The following is a 10,285-nucleotide window of genomic DNA, read 5'->3' as shown; positions in this document are numbered from 1 at the left end:
GACTCATATACGAGTTTCCGCAGACCACCAAGGATCATCGGGGATGCCCTTTGTCTCCTTGCAGTCTGCTTCCAGTCCGAGGATCTCCGTTCATCTTCCCCTGTTTGTCTCCTTCTCTGTCCTTTAGCCATGGGAGGCTCCTCATCCATCCCTGAAAGTTCACTTCCTGAATGCCTGCTTAAGCATCTGGCTACCCTCTCCCTGACACCTGATATAAAACCAAAACTTCTCCGTAAATACTGCTCCCAAGATTGGCTGACATACCCCCTAGACAATCACAACCAATGGCCCGCAGAGGGAACTCTTGATCCTAACATCACTCGCGATCTTTTTAACTACTGCCAGCACCTGAAAAAATGAAAGGAGATTCCCTATATCGAAGCTTTTTGCCTCCTAGCTCAAAATCCCAGCCTCTGCACCACCTGTTCCCCGCCCCAAGTTCTCCTGGCCTGCAAGCCGTCTCCCTCCCCTCCCCACACTCCCAGTCCCTTTTTGACTACCTTTGACCCAGCCAACGAGCCTCCGCCATACAGGCTTCCCCCTTTGACCCCTCCCCCTCCTACAACCGCTCTGCCCTCCACTGCCGTCGCTGTTGCCTCCACCCCTGCAGAAGCCTCCCGTCCTCTCCCTTCCCCCTCCTCTCCTACAACAGCCCCTCCCCTTCCTCTACCACCGCCGTCGCCACTGCCTCCTCCCCCACAGAAGCCTCCCGTCCTCTCCCTTCCCCCTCCTGTCCTTCCTCCAAAACAATCTCCTCCCCCACCTCACCCCCTCCACCTCCATCCCCCTCACCTTTCCCCCTCCCACAGATCGAGCCTGAGCCTTTCAGCCCCCCTCTAACTAAATCCCAGGAGCCTCCTCCGTCTTTGCCCTCTCAGACTCGGTCCCAAGGGCCTCCCAAAATTATCGCATCTTTGCCCCCATCACCTGTTTCCCCCCCACAGACTGAGCCAGAACCCTTCAGTCCCCCTCAGACTCATTCCCGAGGGCCTCCCAAAATTATCACCCCCCCTCCGGGAGGTAGCAGAATCCAAAGGCATCATGCGCGTTCACGTCCCTTTCTCCTTAGGAGATTAAGCCCAACTTGAGAAACGCCTGGGTTCCTTTTCCACTGATCCCACGACATACATCAGGGAGTTTCAATGGACCCTCCAGTCTTACAGCCTCACACATCATGACATTTTCATGCTCCTGGCCAATACCGTCCTCCCTGAAGAGCATAGATGAGTTTGGGACTTCGCCCAAACGCATGCTACCGAAACCCATAGGACTGACCCCACCTATCCCCCTGGCCCCACTGCTGTCCCCGAACAAGACCCACACTGGGATTATAACACCGCTGTGGATCTCCGCTCTCGAGATATTTTCGCCTCCTGCTTAAAAGGCAGCTCGTAAAGTAGTCAATTTTCAAAAGCTCCAAAATATAATTCAAAGGAGGGAAGAAACCCCCTCCGAGTTCTTAGACAGACTTACTCAAGCCCTATTACAGTATACCAGCCTGGACCCAGAAACACCTCACGGAAGACATGTCCTTATGACATACTTCCTAGCTCAAAGCTACCCCGACATTAAAGCTAAACTCAAAAAGTTAGAACAGAGCCCCGCTACCCCACAGACTGAGATCCAAACAGTGACCTTTAAAGTCTTCTATAACCGGGAGGAGGAGAAAGAATGCCATAAACAAAAGGCTGATCAGGCCAATTTCCAAATGTTGGTCCAGCTGATAAAACCACAACCTGGGCGCCCCTCTACAAACAAGCAACCCCCAGGAGCTTGTTTCAAGTGCGGAAAAGAGGGACATTGGTCAAGGGCGTGCCCCTCCCCCAGATATCCTACCACCCCATGCCCCAGATGCCACAAAAAGGGCCACTGGGGGTCTGATTGCCCAACCACCTGAAGGGGAGGCTGGATGAACAACCCCCATCCTAAGCCCGCCATAGTGGGGCTGGCAGAGGAAGATTGACGGGGCCCGGGGGCTTCTCGCCCGACCATTTCCATCACCAAACAGGAGCCCAGGGTTACTTTAATAGTAGACGGTCGCCCCATCTCCTTCCTCCTAGATACAGGAGCCACCTTCTCAGTCTTGCGAGAATACCGGGCCCTACGACACCTGCCATTACTCCTATAGTCGGGGTAGGAGGTAAACAGATTTTCCCATTAAACCCCCCCCCCTTTTATGCACAACGCAAGACAATCCCATACCTTTCTCCCACTCCTTCCTGGTTATGCCCCAGTGTCCCATCCCTTTACTAGGACAGGACATCCATTCTCTCCTCCACATTTCCATAACTATATCCACACCCAGAGCCCCCAGTACTCCCTTTCTGATGGCCCTCATAGCCGATGACCCCCCTCTACCCAATGAAAGCTCTGGTTCCACCCTCATACACCCTGTAAATACCAAAGTTTGGGACATTACAAGCCCCTCTGTGGCTCTATGTCCTCCTGCCTCTATCAAATTACATGACACCTCTCAGTATATCTGTCAGGCCCAATACTCCCTAACCACTTCAGCCCTCATAGGCCTCCAACCCATCATTCAAGATCTCTTAAACAAATTTACCTCAGACCCACCCACTCCCCATTTAATACCCCCATATTAGCTGTTAAAAAAACCAACGGATCTTTCCGCCTTGTCTAAGACCTTCGCCTCATCAACATGGCCATTGTCCCTATCCATCCCTTAGTTCCAAATCCATACACCCTTTTATTGCAGATCCCTGCGTCGGCATCCCACTTCTCAGTCCTAGATCTCAAGGACGCATTTTTTTCTATCCCTCTGTACCCCTCCTCCCAAGATTTTTTCACCTTCACCTGGACAGACCCATACACAAGACATTCTGAACAACTCACTTGGGCAGTTTTACCACAAGGCTTCCGAGATAGTCCCCATATTTTTGGACAGGTCCTAGCTCAGGACCTCAAACAGTTTCATCATGATCACTCCAAGTCTACCTTATTACAATACGTAGACGATCTTGTACTCTCCAGTCCCTCGTGGGATCAGTCTCAACTTGACACTGCCTCCCTACTTAACCTTCTAGCTTCCAGAGGTTACCGGGTATCCCCTGTCAAAGCTCAAATCTCTTCCCCTTCTGTCACTTACCTCAGATTCCTTCTGTCTCAACAAAGAAAGTCCATTACCCTAGACAGAAAACAACTCCTCTCTGACCTGCCTGTTCCCAAAACCAAGACAGAAATCCTTTCCTTTCTAGGCCTGGCTGGATATTTTAGAGCATGGATCCCTAACTTCTCCCTGTTGGCAAGACCCCTATACAACCTCAGCAAGGGCCCCCCTGAAGAACCATTATCATCCTCACCCCGACACTCCTTCATTAAGCTCCGTCAAGCCCTTGTGGAAGCCCCAGCTCTCCATCTCCCTGATTTGTCAAAGCCCTTTTCATTATACATTCATGAGAGGTCCAGTCAAGCTCTAGGAGTCCTAGGCCAATATTATGGCCCATCCTTTGCCCCAGTAGCTTATCTCTCCAAGCAATTAGACCCCACAGTTTGGGGATGGGCCCCCTGCCTATGGGCATTAGTCGCTGGGCAGCTCTTGCAGAAAGAAGCTCATAAACTAACATTCAGGGCGCCCCTTACCATTCTGTCCCCACATCACCTGAAAGATCTCTTAACCTACAAAAGTTTACAGACTCTCCCTCCCTCCAGACTCCTGACCTTACTGTCCTCATTCCTCCAAAATCCAGACATTTCTTTCTTCCCCTGCCAGCCCCTGAATCCGGCCACTCTTCTTCCTCTACCCTACTCTCCTCATACTCCCTCGCATGATTGCCTGGAAGCCCTTCACAACTTCCTTCCGTGCCACTCCACAATCTCTAAAAGAGACCTCTCACACTCTGACTTCATCTGGTTTACTGATGGGTCCTCCTTTAAACATGAGGGCACCCACTACGCAGGATACGCAGTAGTCTCCCTCGAAGACGTCACTGAGGCATGAGCCCTACCCTCTGGTACAACCAATCAACAGGCCGAACTCATTGCAGCCACCAGAGCTTGCACTCTGGCCTGGGACACGTCTCTCACATTGTACACTGACTCCAAATACATACTCCACATTCTCTTGTCTCATGCGGCAGTATGGAAAGAACGAGGCCTCCTCACCACAAAAGGAAATTCCATAACTAATTCAGCCTTAATTACTAAACTTCTAGAGGCTTCACAAGTCCCACACCGACTAGGCATAGTCCACTGCAAATCACATCAAAAGGATGACTCCCCCATTGCAAGAGGTAACAACAAAGCCGACAGAGTAGCCTGGTCAGTTGCCCTATCAGAAGACACACCAGACAACAATCCGTCTGCCCTTGCGGTTTTAGCCTTATCACAAGACACCCTCTGTTCCCAGGACAAAGAGTCTCTCTTCCGCCTCTTACACGATCTGTTCCATCCCAGCCCACAATCCTTGATTCATTTTTTACAATCCTTTTTTTCTCTCTCTCCTGAAGACAAAACCCTACTTAACCAAATCACCCGCAGGTGCACCATCTGCCAACGCACTAACCCTAATACCCCCCTCAAGGCCCGACCCTTCCCAGCTCATCAAGCAAGGGGTAATGTCCCCACTGCAGATTGGCAAATAGACTTCACTAACATGCCCCCTGTATGGCGTACCATATACCTATCCATGTTAGTTGATACATTTTCAGGATGGGTCAAAGCTTTCCCCACCACTAACAAACGAGTGTCCGCAGTTGCCTCTATCCTCCTCACCCAGATCTTTCCTAGGTTCGGATGCCCACTTCCCTCTAATCAAATAACAGCCCTGAGTTCACTGCCCAAATTATCCAGAACCTCTCCAAGTCGCTCTTGCTCCCCTGGCATTTACATTGTCCTTATCGACCACAGGCTTCGGGAAAAGTAGAAAGAACCAATAGGACTCTAAAGGACATCCTGACCAAACTATCTCTAGAACTACACCTTGACTGGGTTTGCTTACTTCCCTTACTTAGCTCTACTCCGCATTCGGGCCCTCCCAAAGAAACCTTCCTTCTTGTCGCCCTTTGAGATCATGTACGGCTGCCTGATTCTACCCCCAGGGCTCCCTTCCCACAAAGGACCAATTCCTCCCAATATGGCCCTTCCGCTACTCTCTCTCCTCTGCACTGAATTGTGGAAATATCAGGATTGGCTCCTTCCTGATCCATCTGCCTCCCAAAATCCTCCTGTCTTACAACCTGGCCAACTAGTGTTTTATAAGCCGCCAGAGGATCGGCCCTCTCTCACCCCGAAATGGGAAGGTCCACACCCAGTTATTCTCTGCACCCCCTCAGCCACCAAGCTCTTACTGCCTGATAACTCTGTCACCCCTTGGATTCATATCTCCAGGTTGAAACCAAATACCCAGGACCCACCTTCTCTGGACCCCCAAGACCCATCAGTCACAATCCATTGAAACTCCACATCTCCCGTTCACTCCTTTTGCCATCCATACCCAAATCATGATTTTTTCCTCCTTTACTGCTCTCTCGCTTTTTTTCCTCATTCCTATTGTCTTCCCCGCCACCCCAGCCTCCTTTTATGGCGATTCAAAGTCAGACAGACTTACACACAACATCAAACAAAAGTTACTGCCCTCATTGCCACATCAGACTGCCCTCTGAAAGGCTGCTCTGAGCCTTTATACCTCCACTTTCCTCCTTCCACTGAAGTGTTCACTAGCAGTTACCTTTATTCTCCCTACCTCTGCTTCCTCTGTGACCAAAGACAAGCCTATTGCAGGCGATGGCAAGACACCTACGGGGGAGTCCCTACTGGTCTTGCGCCATTCACTACATGAGTAACTCCCGGTACCCACAGTATTACTCCTCCAACTGTTTCATGAAATATCCCAACGGCTCATTCTCCTTATCAATCCCAGATCCCTGGGACTCTCGATGGGCGGCCAGAGTCACAGCCTCAGTTTACTATGGGGGGTCCTCGACACCCCACGGTACCCTTCATATCTCTCGAGAGTATGTTCCCTCTCACTCCCAGATCTCTCAAGTTGCATCAGATATCGGACATTCCAAAAAAGTCACTATCCAAACTCTTGATGGCGCCTCTTCATCTTCTTATTCCTCCTACTCTTGGTTACAGCTCATTCAAGACACCACCATCTTTCTCAACCACACCCTCAACACCGCCAATTGTTTCTTGTGCGCATCACTATAGCGCCCACCGCTGGCCACCGTGCCCCTTAATATTTCCAACTACTCCTTCCATGCAGAAAGACAACCCCTCCACCCCCTGGCAGACATACCCCTATGAGAACCAGAATACGCAGATAATCTCACCATCCACCACTGTGTAGGCCCAACTCCACCCCTCTCCAGCGCACTTCACTGCCTCTCTATCTACACTCCTACCTCCAGCTCTAAGACTTTTAAGCAACCAGGACACTTCTTTTGGTGTAATGGCAGTCTTTTCAACTCACTGCCTCCCAACTCCAATATACCCTGCATTCTTGTCACCCTAATCCCATAGCTTACACTTTACAGCATGGCAGAATTTCTTGAGCTCCAACCTCCCTTGCCCTCATGCACAAAAAGGGCTGCTTTCCTTCCCATCATGGTCGGTATCTCTTTGACCACCTCACCCATTGGAGCAGGGTTTTCAGGAGGAGCCTTGGGTCACTCTCTATGGGCAATTAGAGATCTCAATGCCAAACTTGAGGGAGCCCTGACATCCACTGCCGATTCCCTAGCTTCTCTCCAAAGACAGGTCACTTCGCTAGCTAAAGTCACCCTTCAAAACCGGCGGGCCTTAGATCTGCTTACAGCCAAAAAGGGTGGCACCTGCGTCTTCCTTTGGGAAGAGTGCTGCTATTACATCAACGAGTCCAGCACTGTAGAAATTGACATTACCAAACTCACTGACCTTGCCTCCAGCCTCCACTCTGCTTCCAATTCCAACCCATTCTCTTCAATACTAACAAACCCCCTCCTTACCTGGCTCTGGCCCACTGCAGGCCCCATAATAATCATTCCTCTCACCTGTCTTTTCTTACCCTGTATAATAAACTTCATCAAATCCCAAGTCGGAAAAATCTCTAATCAAAACTTTCAACCAGCTTTTACTCAGGAACTATCAGCTTCTGGCCACAGAAGATCCCTCACCCTCACGTGATCTCCTCACCACACGCTGAGATGGACCCCTCTCTCCACTGGAAACTGTACCTAGAAACAATGGCTGCAGACACCTGGCTTCTGGCACCCGTACCCTCTTGGCACCATTGGAATCAACAAGTCCTCGACCTATGGTTACAGAGAACCTTCATTGATTTCCAACCTGAAGAAGTCCACATCTACTCGTCCTTACTGTGGGGAGTCCTATTAACCCTTTCCTTCCAATCCTCAAGCCCTCACTCCCTTTTCCACCCCCATTCAGCAGGAAGCAGTCAGAGAGAAAGCAACGTCCACAACCCCATAGAGGAGAAAGGGGGGAATGAAGGGCCCCCACCAGTAAGATGGCGAACTTCCGGCTTCTCTTCCGGGTCCTCGGTTCCTGATGGCGCCACCTGAAGACCAATCACCTCTCTCCCCCCTCCCAATCCCAGCACCTAGCCAATAGCCACCAGCCCTATAGAAGTAACACCACAATCACCCCATGCACCTTCCTATATAACCCAGCACCTTTCCCTAATAAAGCAGAATTCTCCGGTGAATTGCTGCTGTGTGTTGCTCCTTCCTTTCACATATTTTAATTTAAAACACTCAGAAGTTGAGTTCATTTTAAGAGAATGGATTGAGGAAAAATAATACTGATCTACAATAGTTGAAGAAATACAAGTGAGCAAAGTAGAAACATTAAGCTGAACTTCTGACTTCTTGTCAAATTCCAATCATTTTGATTTTAGATGTAGAATATGTGAACACTCAATATTTTAGTATGAAAGAGTTTGGTTCAAGGGAATTTTTTATAACACCTTAAAAATGTAACATTTATATTTGTAATATTGTGTTTGCCTGATATACTGAACAACAAAAAAGATCTTCTAATTAGGTGAACATAAAAGGTTTTTATTTTAACAACTTCTATCTATAAAGTTATATCAAAGTAGGAGGTATTTAACAACATGATTCTAGCCTATGGTTTGCAAAGTAATATTCTAGTTATAATCCAAATTTAACTATGCTCATATAATAATATTAGGCTCTTTTCTTGAAAATGATAGTTACTTTGAGGACCAGTCCCTAAGTGATTGCATTTCCCCATATAATTTCATTTATTCAGAGACATTTCCAGTTTTTTTCCATAAATAAGTTATCTAGGTTTTGAATAGTGTCTTTTTTAAAAGACAAATTACATTAAACAGACTCATTCTTGGAGTTTGTAAAATGCTTATTATTGAACGAGAAAATTCATTGAGGTTTGTGGTTTCGGGGCTGATGTGGCCAGGACATTCTCACTGTTCATGATTTACGACTGCCATTACCAAGATGGAAAATCTTCACATAGTCTTGGAATATTTTAGACCTCTGGTCTTCTAGAACTCTTAATATATATTCTAATTACATATGTAAATATATATAATATTTAATTAGTACATACATGTGCAAATAATTTTCCCAAAATCCACAATATTATAAAAGAAAAAAAATTATATGGGTAACTAAAACCATTGATTTGATTTAAAATCCAGTCAAATGATCATAGTTCTCTGTAAACAAAGCATAAACTGTGTGACTACTGTCCCATTCTTTCCCACACTTGTATCCTGATGTCAGGAGGATATATAGTTGAGTTCCTAAATTCTTGCTTCCCCATGGGAATTTTAATTTCCATACAATTCTCAGCAGTGAATATGAACCACCATTTCACACTGTATAACATTTCTTTCAATACAGCAGATGCTAAAGATGACATATTTAACTGAGTCACACTTCCATATGACAAAATGTATTTTCAGTGTTTCGGTCATAGTTGGAAATAAAAGCAATCTACAAAGAAAACATTCTAATAACGTTTAATTTAGATGATAAAAATATATTTTTTACTTTGCCGCTTTTCCTATTTTCATAATTTTGGCAAGGAATACATAGTTAGAGATCTCCCAGAACTGAATTTTAAAATTTAAAAAATCAGTATGTTAAACTCTACTTTTTAAATAAACAACGTTTAAAATGTTATAGATTTAAATGTCTCAAATTTAGAATGCTTCTTGAGTGCCCAATTTATACATGGCCTGTATTAAACACCCTATGATCTTTATAGAGAAAAGAGGAAATATAAATATTGCCTTCAAGAATATTTCTCATCTGCTTTTAATATGGAAAGCCAGTTTAAAAACTATACATTTTAGATGGTCTTTATGGAATTTTTCAGCTATAATTATTAGGAAAGGACATCTTTAGGTGACAAACGACACTTAACTTTGTAATCCTTTGAATACAGATGTTTTGCCAATTATTGTACATCTACATTATTTTAAAATTTATATTAAAAATGTAGAATATAAACCGACAGCGAATAACCCCTCCTAGATAATTACATTCTAATTTACAGTAACAAGAGTAGATATAGGAAAAAACTTCTAATAAGTGTTTTATTTTTATTGTTGTTGTTATAAAATGACCCATAATATGTAGATGTGGAAAATCCCTATTTTTCCAGCGATGAGATGTTTTGAACTTGTGTTGACTGACCCATAAAAATGGCTGACTCTACTACTCTACAACTAAGGAAATTAAACCTGAAAGATATATTTCCTTGTTTTGTTCCTCTTTTTCTCCCCCCTCTGAATTTTCCTACAAACTTCAGAACCCCTTCTGTTACATTTTGAAATTACTCAGTAACTTCTTAAACAAGTCAACAAAATACTCCTAACTAGTTATGCAGCTAAAACATGATTTAAAAAATGTTGTACTACATAATTTATTATTAATTTTCAGCTTTGCCTGGTTGTAAAAAGATTTAGGTGTTCTGGAATGGATAAGTTGTACTGGAACAGGATACAATTACAGCTACAGTCAAGAATGATCCTGTTTTCTAAAGAGCCTCTACTTCGCACACTTGTGCCATCCACTGCCGGGACCCAGATGTGAGGGAAAATACAAAAATGAAAACCAACTTAAAAAAGAAAACCTTGATGATATGCCTAAGTGTTGGCAAAGTGAAAGTCAGCCAGGAACACCAGAATTAGATATTCTAATTATATAGAACAATAAACCACCAAAAGTACTTCAGAAAATACAATGAAATTTCTGAGAATTATCTGGGAAATCAATTCTTGGTACATTTAATACCTAAGAATATCCCCCCAACAGATTTTGTAATATGGAACTGG

This window comes from Manis javanica, chromosome 6 (genome assembly GCF_040802235.1).
Source record: "Manis javanica isolate MJ-LG chromosome 6, MJ_LKY, whole genome shotgun sequence".
In the NCBI taxonomy this organism is placed as follows: domain Eukaryota; kingdom Metazoa; phylum Chordata; class Mammalia; order Pholidota; family Manidae; genus Manis; species Manis javanica.
The sequence above is the reverse complement of the archived record's forward strand: the minus strand, read 5'-3'. Positions refer to the sequence as shown.